At 28.8% G+C, this 20,780-nt stretch overlaps 1 pseudogene; it reads left to right on the top strand.

The window, feature by feature from the left end:
- Positions 1–5,484: 5,484 nt before the first annotated feature.
- Positions 5,485–14,439, top strand: LOC114733590 (nudix hydrolase 3-like; annotated as a pseudogene).
- Positions 14,440–20,780: the final 6,341 nt, after the last annotated feature.

Here is a 20,780-nt window from a genome sequence, read left to right as displayed (position 1 = left end):
GTGTTTCACTTCAATATTGATTCCAATAAAAGCATGCATGGTCGTAACCGGTTGAGGATAACTCCGTGAATGTTTTGCTACGAACGTCCTAGCTTTCTGCATGTATGTGTGTATGGAGGTGTTTGGCAACCTTAAAAAGTGCTTCTCAGAAGTATTTTTCCGTAAAACGAGGTAAACTTCTCCACATATTTACTTCATAAACTGTAAAAACACTTTTGAAACTATAGTTTGGTTTCCATCCAAACACTCCCTATGTGTTTATTTATGTTTCACTTCAATAATGATTCGAATAAATTTCTGCCTATGAGATTGGAGGTTTAATTTGACAGTTTGATAGAAAATATTTGTCGTTGCAAGAAAACTCATTCGAAATCATTTTGTGTTATGGATTTCTAGAGAACAGAGGCCAACTCATCGCTAATTGGCTTATCGTCAAGGCTGCTCTTAAAGTGTGTGCGCTTCGGATTGGGTCCTTTGTCCGCCACCTCTTCTTTTAAATTATTATTTTTTATTTTCATATTTTAAATTCAAAATCGTTATCTTAAGATTTAAATACTAAGTTATTATTTTAAAATTGTTGAGTCCATTTTCGGTTAATGAGGTTAACAATGTTGAAGTTTAAAGGACTAAAAATATATTTTTTAAATTTAAAAAACTAAACTGAAATTTGTTGCAAATTAAAGAACCAAACATATATATTAGCCCAAAATAAACAATGAGAGGTACAAGGAACATATCAAAGGTCTGCAAAAATAAAGCCTTCCCAATAAGAAATCAACGAAAAACCTAATCATTTATTTCATGCATTACGATTTTAAGAAAAATACAAACACACATAGTTCCTCCGATTCTATATGCAGTGCATCTTTTAGGGGGTATTCTTTGTAAGATCCTGATTTTTAGTTCTGAGAATTAGTGCTAGCTGAGTAATGGTTTGTGTTGAAAATTGAGGAAATTAATGATTAATCACGATAGGTTGGGTCTTGAGGATGTAAGGATATGTTTTTTTTTTTTACAAAATAAATGGTGTTTTAGAATAGCTTAATTATTGTATTTAAGGTTATAATACCTGGGGTTCAGAAATTTTAGAACAAAATATGAAATGGTAGGAAAAAATATAAGGAAATGTTCCACGGCTAAGGCCGTAGTAGTCAAGACAGTATTAAATATTCATTTTTCATATATCTACACACACACACATCTATATTTAATGAAAATAGTAAGAGAAAGTAGAAATTAATATACCTTGAAATGCATTGTAATTAATAAGGATATTATTGAACATTACTTGAATTTTATAACAAATCTGATGCTTTTTTTTTTTGCCAGCAACAAATCTGATGCTTTGAACTATTTCATGAATAAGTGTGAATTAGTTAGAAATAACTTCTATTTTGTATCAACACAATATGTACTCCTTCTTATTCATAATATAAGTCATTTTATCAAAATTTATTAATTCAAAATATAAGTCACTTGGAGAACAATTAATCTTGTTTGTCATTTTTATTCCTATAATTAATGCTTAAATATGACTTATTGTATTCTTCATTCTCCTTTACAATCTCATTTAAAGTTGAAAAAAGTTTCAATTTAAGACAGGAGTTATCTACCATTTCTTGATTTTCTTGATTTTGATAAGTGAGTTAAAGTGACTTGTGCTGTGGAATGGAGAGAGCATATTATATAATTAACAACTATGATAATCTGGAGTTTCATAAATCATGACAAGTGCAACACTTTTAAATTTAGCATCATATACAAAATTCATAGTACTAATTGGTACTCCATGGTAAAAGAACAATTATGAATTATCAACCTTCAACTTGTTTCTATTTATAAACGATATTTAAGGAATGTCTTTGATGATTTTTCATTTTCCTCCCATTTAATAATTTTGAATACAAAATAATAAGTAAATAATTTAGTAACTTTCTTAATCTTCTGTCTTACTAAATTACTTAATCGTAGTACTCTCTAAAATAATTATGTGTATTATTAGATTATATATCAATTTATAATTAATTTTAAAAAATAATAAATATAAGAACTTTAAGGTAATTTATTAACTTTTTTAATCTTTCTAAATAAGCTAATTGAGTTTTATAAGGTAGCATATTCCCAGTTTTTGGGTCCATGAGATGCTCCTTCCTTGCTTGTAAAGGAGTAAAAATAGTCCTTCCCCGCGCAGCAATCACTCTCGTCTGGCCTCAAGTTCCTTTTTTTTTTAATTTACTTTTTATTACAGATAAATGGTATTTTTGTCATTTTATATTAATCCTATGTTCTTCTTTTTGGCCAAAAATCCTATTTTCATTTCAGTACTTAAAGTCTGAACTGAGATTTCAGAATTTTTTTGATCCTTCTCCCTTTTTTTGGCCAACCACCTCTTGTCTTTGCAGGGAAGATGGCGGCTCCAAGAGGGGTCTTTCCTCCCCAATGATTGGCGGAAAAGAGACAAGGCACATAATTAAGCCCATCCACTTCATTTAGTGAGGTCCATATCTACTTATCCATCAGTTATCTGTTTGTTTCACTGGAAGGCACATCCACCGAGGCATTCAACCGGAGTGGATGCCCATAATAACAAATTAATATCGATTTTGAAGATAGGCATAGTTTATTTTATAAGTTTTAATTTGAATTTATTCTTAATATTTAATACATTTTTTAATTCCATTTTCAATTATTTATTTTTTCTTTTTTTAGCAAATCAATTCTTTTTCTTTTATCACATTCTTTCTCGTTACATTTGTTTTTGTATTTTTTATTTAGTATAGTGACATATTTAAAAATAAAAATATATTTAATTATTATATATTTATTATTTTTAAATAATTATTTATTATATGTAAATTAGTTATTTAAAATTTATAATAAAAATGGGAGAAAGTATTTCTGTATCAGATAGCTTTTTTTAGCATGCTTATATGATTTGAATTGGAATTTTTTTATTGTACTTGGACTCGAAATGGAATTATACGTACTGCAGTACTGCTGTTATGATGTGGTCCCCCATGGTACTTTTTATAAAATTTCAAAATTCTAATTAACTTTTATTCTCCCTCCTCATCTTTTTTTTCACATTACATTTTTTTTTGTTCTTTATATCATTATTAGTATTTTTCTATCTTATTTAATTTTTTATTAAATTAAGACATACTTAGAAAAAATAATTCAATTTTTAGCATGCTTATATTACCTTTAATTAGTTTTAAATATTTTTTAAATTGCATAATTTAGCTAAACAGATCTCATAAAAAAGACTGAAGGAAATATTTGTCATGATATTTGCATTTTTATAATAGGCTGAGCTTAGAAGGAGCAATATATGATAAAAATATCAGGTGACAAGTTATCACTCACTACAATATTTCTTGTCAGGACTTCTCTTATTATATTAGAGTTGTGAGATATATGATACCTTTTTCATTTTATTTTTATAAAGAAATGAGTCATAATTCGGACTTAAATCATCATATATTTATATTATATTTTATATTGATATTGACAATAATTGATTATGGGCATCCATTTCAATGGAAGCATGCTTAGTGCACGCGTCTTCAATAACACAAACAGATAATTAGATGTATATGGACCTATGGCATTGATATCCAATAAATGAAGTGGATGGGCTTAATTAATTACGTGGCTTCTTCCTTTTTTGCCAAATCCTTGCGGAGGAAAGATCCCAATGGAAACATAAAATATATAAAATGTGGTTCACTTTTCTCTGCTTAATACTACCTCCAATCATGAATCATGAATAGAAGAATCAGTTGACTAATTTGAGTAAATTAAAAAAATAAGTTAAGTTAGTTATTTGTACTAAATAGATTGTTTTTTTTTTTTAAATATCCTTGCTATTCAAGTGTATTGCTAGAATTACCATTATTAGAAGGACTATTTTGAAAAAAAATATATAAATTAAGAGATAAAATGGATTGAAATTTTATATTAGGGTCAAAATAAAAATCAAACGAAGTACTATATTAAGGATCAGAGGTAGTGTATATATATTAAAGAAAAAATCACAGTTTACATAATAATAAATTGAATGAGATGATTTATATTAAATATAAAAAATACTCTATCTCTGTATCTTTTAAATAAGATTATAGGAGTACATATTAGAATAATAAATAAATATCCGGTAAAAAAAAGAATAATAAATATTTATGACGTCATTACCATTATCATCGCATCACTATACATACTAACAAGCCACTTTTTTCTTATACATTCCATGAATAAACTGATTTATTGATATAGATGGTGATGATGATGTTGTTGTTGACGGTTCTACTACTGTGCAATAAATCCTCTGGAATGTGGACCTCTTAGCTCGGAGCTCCGGCTCTTTTCTCCATTAAAAAAGAAAAAACAAAAACAAAAAAAATAACAATTATATCAATTTAATGATTTTCAATAAAATTTTGAAGAAAATAAGTTGCAAATAGCCATTCAGAAAATAAAAAATTTAGAACTATCAATTGTAAAGAAGATATTTAAATTTTAAATTTAATTTTCATCACAGTTTGCAACTAAAATTCTTAGTTACGACTCTTTATTCAGAAAATTTCATCTAAAGGGGGAAAAAACATATATATATATATATATATATATTAAAAGAGTGCTTTGCACATTTTAATTGTTAATAAACATACTAGTCTTACGTGGTCTATTTATAAGATATTTTCAGTATATTTTACATTATTAAGGAAATTTAAATTATATTAATCTTCATTAAATATAATAATTTTTAACTTTATTCCTATTATATATACATTTTTCCAAAAAAAAATTACTCTTCTGATCTTATTAATAAATAAATAGAGAACAAAATAGTATTCCTTTGGTCTTATTGATAAGTCGCCTCTAACATATTTCATATAGGCTAAGATCTTCAAGTTAATTAACTTTTATTAAAATTTAACAACTTTTAACTTTATTTTTATTTTATATACATTATACTACCTCCGGTCCTTAATATAGACCCCGTTTGATTTTATTGGTCCTAATATAAGACCCCAATCCATTTCTCTCATATTTATATTTTTTCAAGATAGTCTTTAATAATGAAGTTCTAACCAACATACTTAATTAGCAAGGATATTTATGACAACACTTATATGTTACAAATAACTTAACTTACTTCCTTAATCCCTCAAATTAGTCAACTAGGTCTTATAAAGGACCGAAGTAATACCTTATTAGAATAAAGTCAACAAAATATTAAATAAAGGATAAAATTATATATTCATATCAAAATTTTCTCTCTCTATCCTGTTACCAAAAAAATTGATCCTGTAAATAAGACCAGAGAAGTATATTTATATTAAAAATTCAATAAAATAACTTATAAATATTATTAACAAAAACTTTTTTGCCTTATAAATAGAATCAGTAGCACGTTATAAGGCGATGCGTGGAAGGTGGGAGTGGCACACTCACTAAGGAACGAGAAGAGAGAGATAAGCAATGGCCGACTGCCGAGGAGTTCTTCATGTGTGGATTTTTGCAGAGAGCCAAAAGCAAGTGCTCCTGCAACGACGTCGTGTTGGCTTGTGGGATCTCCCCGCTTCTGCCACCCTTTCTGCTTCTTCTTCCTCCCTCTTCACCGCTCGGTCCGCAATTCTAGATCGATGCCTCTATCTTTCTTCTATCATATTTTTCTGATTTTAAACGTAGAAGCTAGTTGAAAAAATAATTTTAGTTTTTTAATTTATTTTATCTGTTATATTTGTTATCATTTTAAACTAATCTATCTAGCATAAGAGCTACATAATATATTTATTTTGGTCTTAAATATAAAATCTCAGTTTATTTTATTTTCTAAATTTATAATTCTTCTCAAAATATTTTTACTGATTACATATGTTAAGAGATTTTATTATAAAAAAATAGTTTTAATTTACATAATTAATAAGAATATTTTAATAAGATTTGCATCATTTATAATAAATAAATAATTTAACTAATTTTTTTAAGATCCCTAAATTGGTTATCAAACTTTTATAGTAAAGATTTGGGGTAGTAATATACTCCTTTGAACATATTCAAACAGACTAAAAAAATTAAATTTTATTAACTTTTATTTAAAATTTTATGATTTTTTAACTTTACCCCTATTTAATATACATTATACCTCATGCAAACAAAGTCAACATAATAATAAATGAAGGGTAAAATTGTACATCTATACAAAAAATTTCTCTTAGTGCCTTATAAATAGGACTAAAAAATATATTTTCTCTCTGTCCTATAAATAGGACCAGAGGAGCATGATCTAATATTATATATGAATATTCTAGAAAGACCATGTTACATTTACTATAATTAAATAATTTATTTAGGTTTTTTAATTTATTCAAATTAATTAAGTATTTCTTACGTTGAGGAATGAAAGAGTATTATTTTTTCCACATTATTTAATTGATGATCTAATTAGTATACATTTTGCTTAATAATGATCTAATTAGTTTGTCTTTTTTATGATGATGATTTTAATTTTTTCAGGAAGGAGGTCAAAGAGAAGTTAGGCGTAACCCTTCCAAATGATGCATTCGAACTACTATTTGTTTTCCGTCAAGATGGGTCAGTAATTTAAAACACTTCCTTCTTTATCTATTTATAGGAGCACTTGTGTATTGACTATTTTTCCCATTAATATTTTCCTCTAAACTAAACTACAAATGATTTGGAATTGCCCTAATGATACTTAGTTTAATTCGAGTTTCAGTGTCATAAATGATGTATATCTTGTCACAACGATTGATCCAATACCCTTGGAGGCATTTACTCTTCAGGTAATATGCTTTTATATTATTCCCCTTCTATTCCATACGCAAAAGTTGTTTTTTAGAAATGAAATGTTTTATAAGAGACACTAATAACTTATTTAAAATTTTTAGTATCCCTTTTTAGTTTTATCATATTCCCATTAATTATTTTCTGTATTAATTTTTTGTTTGCTAATTCTCCCTCTCTCCCACTTACCCCCAGGTTTTTGAAAAATTAGATGCATGCATTTTTTTAATATGTTTACTGCTTTAACAAATTTTAACTAACTTTTTTTAATCTACATAGCTTAGCTGTTTGTATATGATAAAAAAGAACGGGAGGGAGTATGAAAATAGACATATCAGAATGTAAGCATATATATTTTTAAGGCACAAAAAGAATGAGAATGGAATGGAGTAGAGTGGGAGGAAATGAAACCACAATTTTTTTTAATGATACAAAGAAGAATGATAGAAATAAAATTAAATTTTATATATTTGATATTGATTAAATAAAATCAAAAAGACCAAAATGTGCTCAAGAAAAGAAACTTCCCATTACAGTTCCTTAGAAGAGGGGTATTAGTGGAAATTAAATGGTGTGATTCCAGCAAGTGGCAATCAGAATGAATCATATCTTTGGAGAGAATCAGGATTTCCATAGAATCAGGATTCTTACAGCAAAAAAGTGGGAATGGAATCAAGATTATGGGAGAATTGGAATTCCTGAGAATCCAACTAAAACAAGGTCTTGCAAGATCTGATGCAAGGGATTTTTGTATTTTTATTTATTGAAATGGCAGAAAACAGAAGTTTCAGGGGTCAAATATATGTGTTTCGAACAGTACAAAAAGCTACTGACCAAGAAAGATTCAGATTATGTGCCTTATGATGTTGAGGGACAGTACGGTCAACTTTTTAATACTTTTGAAACGAGGTATATAATGTTATATCTCTCTTCAAACGTTGCCTTTTGTTTTCTGGTTCATAAGTTTATTCTTAATTCTTATGTTTTCTTAACATTGATGTTGTGAATATGGTGATGAAGGTACAGGGAGAATACTGTGGCTCGCAGTTTGACTCTACAAAAACAACTAAAACGCTATGCTCCTATTTCCCTCAATGCTGAGGTTGTTGAACCTTTTTTGTTCCTTTTAATTATTATCTTAGACAGGAAAAATCCCATAAAAAGAACTTGAAAATTATTAAATTCTAAATTAGGAATTCTTGCATTACTAAATTTGAAATCGGGAATTCCTACAAAAATCAGGAATTAATTATGTTTCATTTTTATGTCTTGTAGTTATCAGTGCTTACTGAATCAGACAGAGAGGCTCTGGTTTTTATTGTCAAGGCTGCAGCTATTATGAATGAAGTCTTTTATCTCCAGGTTGTTTAAACATTCCATAATAACAGTATATAAAATTTGTAACAGCATATTCATGATGCTCAGTTTCTGTGCATATATAAGTACAAATTAGCCACTTTATATCAGTTAATAAAGTTAGTTAAAATTAGTTATTTTTGTAAAATACTCTATCAAAATTACTCTCAATAAAAATTGTTAATTAGAGGGATTTGGTTGGTTTGTTAAGAAGTTTTATAGTTTGTTATTGACATTAGGTAAAAAAAAAAATATTAATACTCCAAACAAAATGTTATATCATAGAATTTGTATTATAAAGTGGATCTTATACTTGGGATTTAACGTATATCTGTAGGAAGTTTTTATAGTAAAGACCAAAGCAACTTTTTATGCATTATAAAGTTAGATTGTGAATTCAGGAAATACTATGTTATATGCCATAGATGAATGTGTTTGTATACATAATAAATCAGTTAGCTTAACTAATATAACGATCTAACGTAGTCTCTAACTCCCTTAACTAACTACCCTTAAAGATTGTTCTAACTCCATTAATTACTAAAAGTTGTGCATTTGTGTAAATCAGGCTTGGCACAGTAATCCAATTCTAAGAGATTGGTTGAAGAAGCATTCTGATAGATCAGAGTTAGATAAGCTGAAATGGTCCTATTATCAGATTAACAAGACCCCATGGTAAGTCATGGCAGTTTATTCTATTATTACTACCCCCGATTTTAATTACAAGACATCGTTTGTATACTATAAACAAGATTTTATAATTAAAACCGGAGGTAATAGATGGTAAATAATCTTTTTACACCCATATAGATAGATATGGATTAATTTAGGCCCTATTTGATATGAGGAAAAGTTACTACTTACTATGAGAAAGGAAAAGTTGTTTTCAATGCTTAGTCGGAAAGCTAATGTGTACACTAAGGAATCGAAGTGAAAAAGTCAAAAGTGCTCTTCTTTGGATTACGTCTTAATTTAAGAATGAGGGACGGTTTAGTCTTTTAACTATAAATTAATCTCTGTTGATATAGGTCAAGCCTTGATGAAGACAAGGCATTTTTGACAACAGCAGATTCAGCAATAAAGTTGCTTCCAAGGGCAACAGGGGCAGTTAAAGGGTGGAAGGGCTTGGAATACAGAGCAGCGTTTCCTGTTGTGAAGCCAGCTGGTGCAAATTTTACCCTCCAGACATGGACAAGACGGTACCACTCCTAATATCTAATAGTAATACCAATAAATATGCTGCACAAACAATTTGATTTGCAAGCATCAAATGTTAACACTCATCACTTCAATTGATTTTTTGGAGCAAAACTCAGTTTAACAAGTTGAAATTTGTTTGAATGGTTAATAAAAAAAGTAAGTTTAGATGTAAAATAATTAAAAAAGGCATGAACTTTATTAAATAATACATATTTATATCATATGTTTGTGTGATACTTTTTAGAGAACAATTAAAATTATAATTATAAAAAAATAAAAATAGTTACTATTGAGAATAATTAAAATTAAAATAATATATTTAAATTTTAGGAAAAATTGGGCAATAGGTCCTCCTATTGAAAATATAATTGGTAATAAGGATCTAAATCAGAATACAGGTACTTTATATGTATAAAATTTGCACTCAGTATATGAAAATTTATCAAATACTTCTTACCAATTAAATTTTAATAGAAATTTTTTCTCAATTTTCCTTAAATTTTATAAAATGATAATGAATAATAAAGAATAATAGATTTATTTTTTAAAATGATTTCATTATTCAACCAAAAAACTGATTTCATTATTCAACAAAAAAAAATGATTTCATTACTCTTAAAAATGGACTCAAGGCTAGAGAAAAATAAAAGAACTCAGCATTCTCTCTCTAACAAAAAAGTAAAAGCATTTGCTCACTTATCTCATGTGGACCCTACTTTTTTGGCTGACTTTTGGTGGAGAAGGCAAAAGCAACAAAATGGAACTTTGAAAAAAAGTTACTTTTAGAGCATAAACCCATTTATTCCTAATACCTATCCAAACATGTATTTTAAGCTTGAAGTTATATCCGGTCCTTTATAAGACCCAAGACTTATTTGAGGAGATTAAGGAAGTAAGTTAAGTTGGTTATTTATAATAAATAAGTGTGTCATTCCTAAAATATCCTTGCTAATTAGTATATTGGCTAAAACTATCATTATTAGAGGATTATCTTGGAAAAAAATGCATAAATATAAGAGACAAAATGGATTGGGTCCTATAATTAGGACCAAATAAAAGTCAAATTGGGTCTTATAATAAGGACCGGAGGAGTATTTTTTAGCTTTTTGCAGTGGAAAGTCAGTTTGGGAGTCACCACCGTGATCCCAAACACACCTATAGTTTGGTTCTGAACTAGATTTTTGGACCAAATAAAGTTTGGGGGAATCTGAAAAGCCATCCCAAACTTGTATACCATGCTAAAAGAGTAAAAGACATTATATTAAATCCTTAAGACTAGTGGCCACAAGAAATTCAATCTAGAGGACTCATTCATAAACTAATAACAAAAATTATATTGAACATGGAAAACAATAAGGATATGTCTTGTAGGAATTTGAAGCATGGAAGAACAGCGTAGAACAGGAACAACAGAAAGAAGCAACAGGATTTTTCACTGTTATCAAAAGGCACAGTGAGTTTTATTTGGATTCTGATATATCAGATAACAAAATGGGTGCTACCAGTGATCTTTATGTAGTCCCTTATTCTCAAGAGTACAAATCTCTTCTCGCCAAAGCAGCAGAATTATTACATAAAGCTGGGGATCTTACCAGTTCACCAAGGTGTGCTTAAATCTAATTCTCATTATTCGTCTGTCATTAGGTATTCTTATGCAGAATATTGTTTCACATAAAAATATTGCTGCCTAACTCTTTTCTTTTCAAATGTAGTTTGAAGAGATTTCTACATAGCAAGGCTGACGCTTTCCTTTCAAATGATTATTATGACTCTGATCTAGCCTGGATGGAGTTGGTTAGTCATTTTCTTTAATCTAACTTCAAGTTTTAATTATGCTTTCCTTTCCTTTCCTTTCCTTCTTTTTTTCTTCTTTTTTGTTTCAATTTGTTTCCTGTGTCTTCCCTACTTGTCATTGTTTTAATTATGACTCTGATAAGAATACCCATTTTACTTGAGGGAACAACTAGAAATTAAAAAGCTTCACAGTATTTCAATAACTTATACACAATTAAGTTCTTTATGGTTTTTTACTGCTATGTGATTTACTTCTGTGAAATTTTCAAGATAATAGAATTGTTGAACCATTTTTTCCCCCCTTTGCTGGCACAGGACTCGAAGTTGGATATTACTATTGGGCCATATGAGACTTATACAGATAAACTTTTTGGATATAAGGTAAACCTTAGAGTATGATTGAGGTATTGTGACAGATAGACGAAGTTTCAAAGCCTGGTCGCATAGCTATATAAAGGATTCAAAATTATTGTCACTTCAGAGTTTTACACATAAATAAAGAAAGCTATTGAATAGTCTACGTTATAACAAAATGTAACTGTATTTGATTAAGATGCCCTTATATCATATATTATTATCCCTAATGCTCCACCTGAGATTATTTTTTATTAATGAAGTGCCAGGAATCCTCACAGCTTGCTATGCTTCAATGTCTAAAGCCAAATCTAAAAATGAGTATCTTCTAACCTATGACTTTTTGAAGGCTACTTTTGAAGCATTTATTGGAGTCCGGGATGAGAAAGCTTCAGCTCAACTAAAACTCTTTGGTGATAATTTGCAAGTACTGTGCCCCAAACATTTCTTATCAGATAAGACTTCATTTTATGTTTCCCCCCTTAAAGTTATGAGCTTTTTAACATGTTAAAAATTCTTCTGCTGAAGGTTTTGGAGCAAAATCTCCCACTGGACAATGTATACAAATCCGAAAATGTAAATGCTGCACCTATCCGTATCATCCAGCTTATATATAATGCTGGGGTAAGTCATTAACAAGAATAATATAATAATATCCATCATTTTCTCATGGTGCTAATTAACAAAGGTTTCTGAGTTATTAAGTTTCTTAATATATTACGTTAGAGGTTTGTAAAGATATTATTAGAATATTCTCACATATCATTCTCTCTATAACTCAATAAGGCTATTAAATTGGGACTTCTTATTGGTGAATTCTGTGTCAGGATGTCAAGGGACCACAGATTGTTGCTTACAATCTACCAAATGATGAGCGGATAGTAAAAGATAGAGGAACATCAATGGTCATGCTTAAGAATGTTCAAGAGGCTAAGTAAAAACTCTTACTTTGAATGCTTATTCTGTTCGAAGAACAAATATAAATGAATCTCTTAACTTGCTGCTTGTTATAATCAGGTTTAAGCATATTCTTCTGCCCATTGCTAAAGTATGTGTTGCAAAGGAACAACAAGAACTTGTGGATTTTGAATCATTCTTTACCCATACAATTTGCCATGAATGCTGCCATGGGATTGGACCTCATTCCATAACACTTCCAAATGGTCAGAAGTCTACAGTGAGATTGGTCAGTTGCATCATTCATATTATTCGAGGGCATTATGTCAATTTTGAGTACTACTGCAGAAAATTCCGTCGCTCAAGGCTTTAAGCTTAATGCTTATGCTAATCGTGCAATTAGTAGATGTTTATACTTCATAAAATGGATCTGGATTTTCTCTGTTTCAGCAACATGATATTGTAAAGATAGAGATAGAAACACAGGATGGATAGTTCTCGCCTAACATACACGACACCCACCCCTATCAATTTTTTGTTCAACAGTGAACTTAATGGTGGCTTTTACTGGAAAGAAACTATCAAAAACAGTATGATAGGATGTGATAAGTTTACTTATGCAGCAAGTTTTCACATTTCATCAGCAAGATTAGAGGGGAGACAGAGGAAATAGAAGTTCGAAAATCACTAATAATTTTTCAATAATTGAAGTATATTAATAAAGAAAGTTACAATTCTGTGCAACATTTCATTCAGTTTTGACTTAAATTTTCTTCCCTTCTGATGCAGGAATTGCAAGAATTTCACTCTGCTATGGAAGAAGCAAAAGCTGATATAGTTGGTCTGTGGGCACTGAGGTTCCTAATCCACAAGGTCAGTTGTTAATTATAATTGCCACAGAATCCATGTGCCAATATCTTCTATACAATTCCCTTTTAATAATAATCACTTCAACTAGAATTCGCTAACAGAGTGATATCAATCTATAAATTTTCTTCACAGAGAAATTTGTCCTGGATTTCAAACTAATGCTAATTCATGGCGTGTACCAGGGCTTGCTTTCTGAGACCTTATTGAAGTCCATGTATGTTTCTTTTCTGGCTGGATGCTTCCGCTCAGTGCGTTTTGGCTTAGAGGAAGCTCATGGGTAAGCAAGTTATATGCGAACTTTTTGCATTTCTCATGCATTATTATCTTCTAGCAGAGAATCACAGTGCCATTACACTTGATTTTTGTGTTTGTCAGAAAAGGACAGGCATTGCAGTTCAATTGGCTATATGAGAGAGGGGCATTTATCTGGCATGCTGATGGAACATTTTCAGTTGATTATTCTAAGGTATATATATGAGTGGCTCAAATTCTCCGTAATTTGTCTGACCCATAAAATAATGAACAATGATGTTGTTCTTGTTTCAAAGGTTGAAGATGCAGTTGAAAGTCTGAGCAGAGAGATACTGACCATACAAGCCAAAGGTGACAAAGAGGCTGCAGGCTTGCTTCTCCAGAAATATGGCATCATCTCAGAGCCACTCAAACTCGCTCTGGACAAGTTGGAGCATGTCCAGGTAAATATAAGAATTTGTTATTAGTTAAAGCTAGCTGTTTGTCAAAAAAAAAAAAATGTGTTGGTTTTCTAAAATTCCTATTTAATTATTTTATTAGAAAATAGAAACTACTCTATTAATATAGGTCTCTTTTCAATACATGTAATAATAATGATAGTATCGGAAAAAAATTATAATTCAGGAAAGAAAAAATAGACTGAGACTTTGTCTTTAAAGTAAAAACAACCTTCTGAACTAATTTCTATATTTAAGACCAGGGGGAATTTTTTTTTCTTGAGTTTTTCTTATGCCAATTGTTCACCAGGTTTATAAATTAAATAGTAAATTATTAAAATATATATATATGCTGCTTATGACTTGTAGATTACAACAGTTCCTCTAATAGCCTCTCTTGTGGATTTTGCAGGTGCCTGTTGACATAGCCCCCTCCTTTCCCATTGCTGAAAAAATATTGGAGTAAATTGATTGAAAAAAGCCAAGGCCAAAATTTGCTTCGAGTTTACTAGAAAATAAATAAATAAATAAAATTTGCTTCAAGGATATGTACTGGATGCTCATTTGCATGTTGGGCCACTTCTTCTCAGAAGAATAATTCATATCTGCTGTTGTATAATTCAAACTTCCTGTTGCTGTTGGTGATTGAAACTCGTGTGGTTATATGAATAATAATATGAATAAAGAAAACACCACTTATCATGGTCCAATAATTTTTGCAAAAGTTGAGAACTACACTTCCATACTCATGAAGCAGTCCATATTAATTTTTGAAAATACATTTTATAATTAAACCACCTAAATCAAACAAGATAGTTATGTCATTGACACCAAAATAAGTATATTTATTTTTAAAAAATTAAATTAAATTTCTCAAAAAAAATTCTTGAAATGTTACTTTAATAAAATAGGTAATTTTTTTAGAAAATATGAGTAGTTGAATCGAGTTAATTAAATTTGAATAATCTAAATTTAAAGTTTTTATTCATTTTTGCCAGCAAATAACCTTAAATTCTTTCTACTGAATAATGTGCGTATTGCGGCCATTTATTTTGAGAACTATCATGTGCTATCCGTGCATCATATTAACCTTCCCAAAATTAATACGGCAATTGCAATTTATAATACCAATTCTGGTGCTTAACATAAGAACCCATTTGACTTTTATTTTGATTCTAAATATAAAAATTCAATATATTTTGTCTCTCGTATTTATATATATACTCCTCCGGTTCTTAATATAGGATCCAATTCTTGAATTGGTTTTGGTCCTAAATATAAGACTCATTTATCATATTTATCAATTTTCTCTAAATTACCCTTATGGATACTCTCTCAACCATAATCAAGTAGAAAAGTGAGAGGAGGTATTAAGAAAGATGATTATGGTGTTTTAGGAAAAATGTGTCACTTTTCTTATAATTAACTAACTTACCTAACTTCCTTAATCTAATCAAATTAGTTAAATGGGTCTTATATTAAGGACCGGAGGAGTATATTTTAATACAGTCTTTCCAATAATGATAGTTCTAATCAATACACTTGATTAGTAAAGATATTTTAGAAAAGACAACACCTATTTATTACAAATAACTAACTTAACAAATTTTTTTAATCTACTCAAATTAGTACACTAGTTCTTATATTAAGGATGGGAAGTAATACATAATAGCATTGTACTCGGCAAAAGTAATTATTTGAAAACTAAACGATGGTTAGAATTACAAACTAAGCAGTGGCGATTTCAACCCAATATAATTAACATCTTTGTTTCTCATTGAATAGAGGTGAATGATCTATTTTTTCAGCCTACTTATCATAATAATTTCAGTTTTTACCCAAAAAACTTGTATTGCCCGTTTACGAAAAATTGAAGCACATCCGATGGCGCCTCAGATCCAAAAATTCGTTGAATATAGAAAGTGTTCAAATTCAATGAATATAAAACGTCCTCATTGATTTTTTAGAAGTTTCTTATTTTTGAAATGAGAAAGACCTAAAAGATGTTCTAATTTGAATTAGAAGAATATAACATTATTTATGGTGAAATAATATTTATATAATGTTTAATTTAGGATCCTGAATTTTTATAAGATTTATTCTGAAATATGATCTCTTCGGAAGATCTCATGTGGAATAAGGCATATCTTAAATGAAACAAAATGATAAAATCCTATTAAAAATATTTATGAAAATTAATGTATATATGATATACATAATTTTGAATCAGATATTTTTCTCATAGTATAAATATTATAGGGAAAATCCTAACTAAATCCTGCTGAAATACTTAAATTTAAATTGAGGCCTACACTTTTAACAAATTCTTAATCAGGACATAAGACCTAATTAAGAATTACTGAATATTGTTAAATAACTATAATGCCCCTCTTTAGTTAAAAATGAAAATTAATTATTTATCCCTCTAAAGTGGTTCATCATCTCTTATTATTAATATTTAGCAAAAAAATATAAATAATTTTTTAGTGTTTGAAATTTTGTAATATAACTAAAATCTTCAAAATATTTTCATAAAACATTTCAAATTATAATATAAGTAATCTTAAATAAATATTTTTTCAGGTCGTAAATATTTATTTTAAAATTTTAAAATATTTTAATTATAATAAAAATTTAATATTAAATTGTAATCATTTACGTTTTCAGTTGGATCCAACATTGTTTAAATAAATAAAAACTAACGTAAATTATAAAAACTGAAAATAAAAAAATTTATTTAAACTTTACTTATATTTATAATTTTACTTATATTTGTAATTAACATGTTTTATTAAAATATTTTTAATAGTGTAAGTTATATATACAAATTTCAAACATTGTAAAATTACTTATATGTTTTTTGGTCTAAAAAAAATCATAAGAGATGAGGTATTACTTGGGAGAGGTATATTAATCAAATTTTCTTTTTAATTGAAGAAGGGCATTCTGGTTATTTAACAACATTTAGAAATCCCTAATTAGGTCTCATAGCCTGATTAGAAATTTGCTAAAAGTACAGGCCTAAATATGAATTTAGGTATTTCGGTTGGATTTAATGGGATTCTTCCAATATTATATCCATCTTTGGTGGTAGATGCCATATTTAATATATATATTAATATATAATAAATGAGATTTAAGTTAAATAAAGATACGGTTATCCTAGCCATGGTGAGGCTAACCTAATTTTAACCTCATATCTCGTTAATTTTATAATTATAAAATATATATTAGTACCTAATATATTAATATAATGTGTATGTGTGTTTGCATACATATATCTCTCTATATATCGATTATCCGGCCAAAAAAAAAAAAGACATATCGATAGAGCAGGAGCGGCTGGATGGCCAAAAAAAATGAAGAGCGAACTGTGATGACTTGGGGAAGAAGAGTGGCTGTGGAGAATAAGAAAAAATAAAGACCTTGGCCAGAAGGGCAAAACTGAAATATTGAACAAATATTATAAGTAATTTAGTCAAGCTTGTAAAATTATTTTCCTTCCCAAGCGACCCAATTTTGGAGAGGAAGCACCAAAGACAAAAATTGATTCCTCGCCTCATTTTTTTTTTTAATCAAATACAATTATCCCAGAACCGGTTTCTCTCCATTTGCCTTCCCAATATTTGCCCCTCCTCTACCTTTATGCGACCCTCTTTATTTAGGGTCTGTTTTTGATACGAAAGAAAAAGAGGGGTGGAATAATTTGAATAAGGTCAATTTAAAAAATTAAAGAAGTAAAATTGAAAGTTTTTTAATTAATTATTATTATTTTACAAGAAAGCAATTGGACTGAACTAGTCGATTTAACTGAAAAACTGGTGAATTTGCCAATGGTTCGGTTTGGTTGTTCAATCGGTAAAAACTGATGTGAATCAGTAATGAACTAGTTTGAATAATTATATTGTTATTAGTCTTAGTTTTTTTATTTAGCTCCTAATATCTCAATTATTATAAAATTTATCTTGAAAATTGTTACTGAGGAACTATGAGTATCAGAAAATTTTATTTAAAGCAATATCACTCTAAAAGTTACCAAAATGGAGCAATATCACCCTCAGCGTCATTAAAAGCTAACTTTTACCGTTAAAGCCATGCGCACTCCCATATGTCCCTCAATATGCGTATTGACAATATATTTTCTTAACATATCACAAAATATAATGTATGAGTTGTCAATATCTGCCGCAATAATTATCAATTATTACACTTTAAGTTCTCAACGACTGCTCTTTCAGTTATCAATGTAAACTAAAAAAAGAAGAGTAATTTGGTAATTAAACAAATAAAATTCATTGCAATAAGGTCCATTGGGACTTCAGAATAATTTCATGATTTTAAGAGATTTTTTGTATTTAATTTTTTTGGATAGGGCCTAATTGCAATTTTTTCTAATATTTTTATTTTGTTTTCTTTCTTTGTTCTTCAACGAAAACAGGGGAGGAAGATGGTCAAAGGAAAAGAAAGATGAGGTAGTCAGAACTCAGGCATGAGTTGGATGGTAAGCTGTCATATTGAGTGCCATGCAGGAGTATCACATGGCTTTAACTATCAAAGTTAACTTTGAATAACAGTTAGACATTACTGCGCTTTGGTAACTTTGAGGTAACATTATTCCAAATAAAACTTTCGGATACTCACAACCTCTCGATGACAACTTTTAGGATAAAAATGGATCTTATGATGATTTTGGTATAATAATTTTTAATTTTAATTATTGATGAATCATAGAGATCAAAATTCTCAATGTTTTTGTACTTTGACATTGTTACAATCAAATTATTGTTATATTTTCTTGTATTTTGTCATTAGTGATTATTAATGTTGTTATATTTTGTTATTTCAATTAAGTTATATTATTTTAATATGATCTGTTTGACTCTGAGTTGACCCCGGTCCAACCAATTGACCCTTGAATCACTATCTCAGCCGATTCAGTATCAGGTCCGGTTTTTTGTTCTTTGCTATTTTATTTTACATTTTATTTTCATCAAAATTTTATAACCATATTTTTTCAATTTTTTAAAGGGAGAATTATGATGAAATCTCAAGGAAGAAATTTAGTTACTAAGAAATCCCAATAAGTAAGTGATCAGCATGAACATATTATTATTCCCTACTCTACTACGACTTGTCATTACATATTTTTGAATTGTCAATAAACTTCAGAATAATTAAATTCTTTTTGGAATCCGATTGTAATTCTTTCTTTTTAAATCAAACTCGCAAGGCGCGGAAGCATTAACACATGGGAGCTTTGTTTGTCCTTTTTTTTTTTTGAGAAAAAGAAATTTCTATTTTAACTTTCTCTTCCTTTTATCCTCAATATTAAAAGTTAATTTTTATGCTGGAACTCTATTTTAATTTCTTTTCATAATAAATTGGGTTATTATTCATTTAACATTCCATAGTATTTTTTCCAGGTACATACATTATCTTAAGTATTTTATAATTTAATTTTGTCTTTAAAGTACTTTTCAGGAACAATTTTACCTTTAAAATTTTTTTTCTTGTGCACTTTTAATATTTTCGTTAACTTTTCAAAAAGTCTATTGAGCAAACTTTAAAATAATTTTTTAATAACACTCAATAAAATAATTTTTAGATATTCTAGCTAAGTTTATTCAAGAAGAGAAAATAGTTGAACACTATTTGAGATGGTTTGGGTATGTATAGAGAAGGCCATTGGACGCATCAGTAAGAAGGAGAGATCAGACAGTTTAGAATCCTATAAAAAAAGGGAGAGGAAGATCGACAAGAACGCTGACAAGAGCTTCTGGTCAAGATATGTAAAGATTTGATTATTGATAGAGCACAATGGCATTGTGCGGTCCTTGTAACTAAGCTCATCTAGTAAAATAAGGCCTGTTATTATCATTGGATGAGTATATCATTGGATGAGTATAACAGCTATTTGAGGCAGCGAACCTTGAGGGAGGAGATGTTGAAAAAGTCCCCGATTCCGGTGGCCTGTTGCCAAAAACTGACTTCTTAAAATCAAAATAAATATTATATAAAGATGTTAGGGAAAATCTTCCAAAAAGACACTTAAACAACCCAAAATCTTATTTGAGTTATTGAATTTATCAAATTCTTAATTAGGTCATATGACCTAATGAGAGATTCTAAAATTTTATGAAACGAACTCTAATGCTCTTTTTGCTAGAAAGCTAGAGAGATGATAATTTTTTATCATTATCAAGTTGTTAGTGTAAAATTGAAATGTGTTAACTACATTATTGAATTTGTTAATTTTTTAAAGTTATATTGTAATCCATCAGTATTCAAAGACTTATTGCAAGTGTGTTTTAGAGATAGAAAAATGTTAATTTAGAATTGAAAGGTGTTAATTATGAAATGAAACATGTTATTTTCAAAATTGTATTGTAATTAAATTTTATTCAAAGACATGTTACAAGCGTGTTATGGAGACATAAAACTGTTAATTTATAGTTGAAATTTGTTAATTGCGTAACTAAACTTGTTAATTTTTAAGACTACATTGTGATCAAGTTTTACTTAAAGACTTACTGTAAGTATACTATGGAGACGGAAATTATTAATTTAGAATTGAAACGTGTTAACCATGAAATGGAACATGTTAATTTATAATTCTCTTTTGGCATCTGATGAAATGGGCATTAGAGTCATTTCATAAAATTTCAAAATATCTCTGAGTCATGTGCCTTAATTAGGGATTTGACAAATTTGATAATCAAAGAAGAATTTAGGTTGTTTTTAGTGTCTTTTTAAGGGATCCTCCCAAGATTTTACTCAATACAATACAAATACTATATAAAAATGTAT

The sequence above is a fragment of the Neltuma alba genome, unplaced genomic scaffold, assembly GCF_004799145.2.
Source record: "Neltuma alba isolate B1F8T4 unplaced genomic scaffold, ASM479914v2 tig00013018_pilon, whole genome shotgun sequence".
In the NCBI taxonomy this organism is placed as follows: domain Eukaryota; kingdom Viridiplantae; phylum Streptophyta; class Magnoliopsida; order Fabales; family Fabaceae; genus Neltuma; species Neltuma alba.
The sequence above is the reverse complement of the archived record's forward strand: the minus strand, read 5'-3'. Positions and strand labels throughout refer to the sequence as shown.